The sequence below is a fragment of the Eptesicus fuscus genome, chromosome 17, assembly GCF_027574615.1.
Source record: "Eptesicus fuscus isolate TK198812 chromosome 17, DD_ASM_mEF_20220401, whole genome shotgun sequence".
Classification (NCBI taxonomy): Eukaryota; Metazoa; Chordata; class Mammalia; order Chiroptera; family Vespertilionidae; genus Eptesicus; species Eptesicus fuscus.
The window spans coordinates 16,303,132-16,308,004 of NC_072489.1; the positions used below are offsets into that span (position 1 = coordinate 16,303,132).

Here is a 4,873-nt window from a genome sequence, read left to right on the forward strand (position 1 = left end):
GTTTTTAAAAAAAACTATGAACAAATTCCTATGCACACTGCACATATCTTATTTTGAAGTAAAAAAACAAAACGGCAAAAACACTCGCATGTGGCCCGCGGGCCGTCGTTTGAGGACGCCTGGTATAAAAGATTTATAAATAACAACAACAACAAAAGTACAGATGTATAATGCACTTGGATCAGAAGCATGGATGTATCTGGGCCAAGGTCAGGGTCAGGGTGGAAATCAAAGTTGGGATTGGCACCAGGGCTGTAAAAACAATTGTGATCAAGATCAGGGTTGGCATTGGGGCCAAAGCAAAGGTTTGGGCTAGGATAGGGGGGGAGTCCTGAGCAGGGTCATGGTAGGGGTTTGGGTGGCGGTTCGGATTTGGGCTGGAGAGCCAGAGATGGCATGCACTGTCTGAGCCCGGAGGGATGCAGTGACTCACAGTGCAATGACTGCGCGGTAGGCATAGGCGCTAACCCAGAGGTCTTGCTTTGAGGGAGAATAGAATCCTGAGACAAATCCTGAGAGACTCGTGGAAGTGCAGGCCTTTAGGAAGACAGTCTAATTGCAGCAGTTCGGCCACCTCATTTCCTTCATCCTTCTCCCCGCAACCTGGTAGGTAGCTAAGCCACATTAAGAATCAGCCTACCTCCTGCACAGCACTGCTTCTCACAGCTCTCATAACCCCTCCTCCATCCATCACCCATCATCTGTCATCATCCAGTCAACAAAGGTCTATTGAATACTTACTATTTGCTAGTAAGCACTCTGCTGGACCTGAGGACCCAGCAATGATGGAGGCAAATGTGTTGTCTGTCCCCAGGGAGCTTCCATCTAGAAGGACAGACAGACAATACAGTAGATTTGTGTGTATTTGTGGGGGTGGTAGTAGATTCTAAAATCAGTTCAGAGGCAAAGATTACAAAATTATTCTTGAAAATCTCTCAGGTCACCAGGACCTTGGCATTTAGAAGCACAAAAACAGCCAAGATATAACATCAGTTTCTCTTTGTACTTTGGGTGTGACCCGGGGGCAATCGATGTCAAAATCTGGTTTTTAATGGTGGAATGTGACTTTAAAGAAAGGAACTTCTTCGTTTCATGCTCTTTTTGCTGAGTATGTATAGTTGGGTTTGCGCTAAGTTAACTGCATTAATGATGGGAGTCCATTGTAAATACAAATTACACCAATATGTTTCTCATTATCGTAACTACGTCAAGGAGGAATTCAGTGTGCTGTGAAAACATACAGTGAAGGGACATAACCTCGTAAGAAAGAGCGAATGATGTGAAAGGCTTCCCTGAGGAGGTGGCATTTAAGCCGAGTCCTAAAGGGTGACTATGGGCAGCGTGCCATAAAGGGGAAAAAGAACTTCCCAGGCAGCGGGATTGCTATGAGGCAGAAAGGAGCTCAGTGCATCTCAGGAACTAACGGCCTATCAGCTTGGAGATGTTGAAGAGATAACCAACGGCCTCCCAAGTCAGTCCCCAAAGGGAGGCCCTATTCCACACGTTGGGATGCCTTGCGTATAACAACATGGAGGTACGGAGGTCTGAGACTCGGGGATTTCAATCATTCAGAGTACAGGCTAGAGAAACCAAAGTAATCACTCAACATGTTTTGGACTCTCTGGGCTAGCTTTCCTGTAGGCTGCAGAGAAGAAAAAGAAACAAGTTATTCGAAACAGAGGCAGTGGGATTCCTAGCGATAGTGGAGTAGCCTACACGTAGACATAAGCCAAAGGTTACAAGCACAGAGGCTCAGCAGGTACTGTAAAGAATAAAGCGGGCTGAGTGCAGGACAATAGGGAGGAGTGGGGACCACGGCAGACTGGAGAGCTCTTACCTAGTTTAAAGGGGCAACTGCTATTCAATTCCTGCCAAATGTTAGCAAGTGGGAAGGTGAGGACCAGCTAGATCGTCCATATTGTAGCAGATGCTGTCAGTTCCAGCTTCCTCCGGACTTTGGGGCCTACTTTTTCCTACTGGACAGCAGTATTCCCCAGGAATTAACACCACCATTACCCTTCCTCTCTCACAGTGTACTGTAGAAGCTCCCAACCAATGACTGTTTGGTGGATAAACCTGCCAATACCTTTGCCCTCAGGCGAGATAACTTTGAGAGACGTGTTCTACACTATTTCCCCAAGATCCCCAGGAGAATTAAGCTCTAGATGCCCATATGGTTACTTTCTTGGCCACTTACCCTAATGACCTCCTCCCTTTCCTTCCCTGTCCACTTCTCCACTCCCTAACTGGAGTGTCCTAGGGTCACCAACCACATAAACTAATTGCAATTGCAGCCTGTCTCATGGTCTGCTTCTGGGAGAGACCAACTTAAGGACAAAAAAATGTTAAGAAATATTTGAGTCCTGCTCTGGCCAGTGTTGCTCAGTGGTTAGAGCATTGGCCTGTGCACAGAAGGATCATGGGTTCTATTCCCAGTCAGGGACGTATACTTGGGTTACAGGTTTGATCCCCGGCCCCAGTTGGGGCTTGTGTAGGGGGCAACCAATCAATGTGTCTCTCTCACATTGATCTTTCTCTCCCTTCCTCCCTTGCAGACTCTCTAAAAAAAAATCAATGAAAAAAATATCCTGGGGTAGATTAACAACAACAACAACAAAAAGAAAAAGAAAGAAAGAGATATTTGAGCCCTGGCTGGAGTGGCTCAATTGGTTGAGCATTATCCTGAGAACCGAAAGGTTGCTGGTTCAATTCCTGGCCAGGATACATGCCGGGGCTGCTGGCATGATCCCTAGCAGAGGGTATACTGGAGACAGCTGATGTTTCGCTCTCACACTGATGGTTCTCTCTCTCCCTCTCCTTTCCTCTCTCTCTAAAAGTCAATACAAATAATAAAAGGAAATATTTGAAATCTAGATTTCTTTTTTTTTTTTTAATCCTCACTTGAGGACATACTTAGTGAAAGGGAGAGAGAGAGAAACATCAATGTGAGAGAGAAACATTGGTCAGCTGCCTTCTGTACCTGCCCCCCACAGGGGATCGAACCCGCAACCCAGGGATGTGCCCTGACCAGGAACTGAACCAGCAACCTTTTGGTGCACAGGGTGACAACCAACTGGGCCACCCTGGCCGGGCTAGATTCCTTTTTACGTTAAAACTTTCCAATTAAAATGGCGCCTGTCAACAGAAACAGGTTTGAAATCTGGATTTGGCCAACATTAGCTTATTTGGTAGGTGACGTAAATTAAGACTTCACCTGTCTTTCTGATAGCAATCAACCAGGAAAGGAACACATCTGCTAAGGAAAAATGTTTAAGAAAAATTTGCATGAGAAAGTCCTAAAAGCGGAGGAGACTCGTGCCGCATGGAAATGACTGCTTGAAACACAGAGACTTCACGAGCAGCCGAGCCGTGATGAATGCTGCTGCTCGAATGGCAGTTCCAGCTCATGGTTCACTGCTGAGAGCCTCCTCCTCCTCCTCTGAATCCGGCCTAGGCAGCCACCACTCCCACCGGGGTAAGTCACATTGGGAAGTGTCAGAACCAGGCAAGCCCAGCAGCCAGCCACCCACACCAAACTGGTTCTGCAGCAAGAGTGACAAGCCAGGACAGGCTGGCTGGAGGGTCTTCAGAATCAGACTCTCCTGGTTCCTAGTCCACAGCCCTCCCTGGGGCCACGAGATAGCTACCCTCCTCTCTCTTCTCTGCATGCCTGGCCTCTTGGTGCAAGGAAAGGCCCCAAGAGTGCGGGTGTGAGGAGCTGGCAGGGGGAACAATGAGCCCCCCTCCCACACCTCTAGACAAGCCAGTTTTCCGGGTAGTCATCCAGCTCAGCCACCCAAAGTGCTGACAGGAGGCACTGTCATCCCGGGGCTGCAGAGAGGAGGACGCGCCAGGCCCTGGAGGATGGAGGGCTGCACCTGGCTGCGATGCCCAGACAGGCCCACAGGTGACAGGCAGCACCGTATGCCCAGGCTCTCTCCGGCGGTGTTTGCAGAGCCTGCGCTATTTTAGGTTCCTTTGTCATCACTGCAGGCAAACTGGACCGGAGGAGATTGATGAGAAGGGAAAGAACCGGTTTAACAGAGCTGGGCTGTTGGGAATGGCTTCCCCGCGTTGGCACCATACTGCCAGGCAGAAGGGCCTGATATCAAGGCTTCTGAGGCTCAGGACTGAGTGAGGAGCAAGCAACTTGTCAGACCAGAGAGACCAAGAGAAGGAATTTGAGGCTCAGGGGCTCGCGGCTATAATTCCCGACTCAGGAATAACCATGACAATAATAATACCTTATTATAAATGCGCTTTATAATATCTAAGATACCTTCATAGACATGACCTCATCTGTTCCTTACCACAGTCCTATCGGGCAAGCAGGTATTACTCACCCCACCTTAAACATAAGGAGTCTGAGATACACAAAAGTAAGTGGCAATCTTAAGGGACAATGGCAGAGCCTGAATCAATTGCAGACAGGGGTTTGGAAACCCAGACTTGCACATCTCGAAGTCTCTGTTGGAAGAGGGGGACTCAGGGAGAGAAGCGGAGCCTTGGGCTTCTGCTGTGGCTACCGGAAACGTGGGCTGCAAGGGTCAGTGGCGAGGAATGGCCCCACCCACAGATCCTGCTGGTGGTCTGGCACTCCGGGGCAACCCAGCGGGCAATCGGGGCAGCTTCATCCCCCCTCTTAGTTAGTGGGTGCGAAGGGTTTTTCTGTCTCCCTCCTACCGCCCCCTGAGTCAGCTCTCTGGCATTGCCCTGGCATGTCCTGGGCCTCACGCCCAGGCAGTGAAGAGGTGCTGGCAGATTGCCCGGGAAATGCTGCTGTCTTCACTCAAGCCAAGTCCCAGTGAAGACCCCTTCCCAGAGGCAGCCCAACAATGGCTGCATTGGGAGCTGTGGCTTGCAGGCACAGGTG

The 4,873-nt window shown here is 49.4% G+C and overlaps 1 long non-coding RNA gene across 1 annotated transcript; it reads left to right on the top strand.

The window, feature by feature from the left end:
* Positions 1 to 1,419: 1,419 nt before the first annotated feature.
* On the top strand, positions 1,420 to 4,271 carry LOC114232932 (uncharacterized). Its single transcript, XR_003619047.2, has 3 exons — positions 1,420 to 1,534; positions 3,230 to 3,475; positions 3,994 to 4,271. It is a non-coding gene; the product is annotated as an uncharacterized LOC114232932 (long non-coding RNA).
* The last annotated feature ends 602 nt before the right edge of the window (positions 4,272 to 4,873 follow it).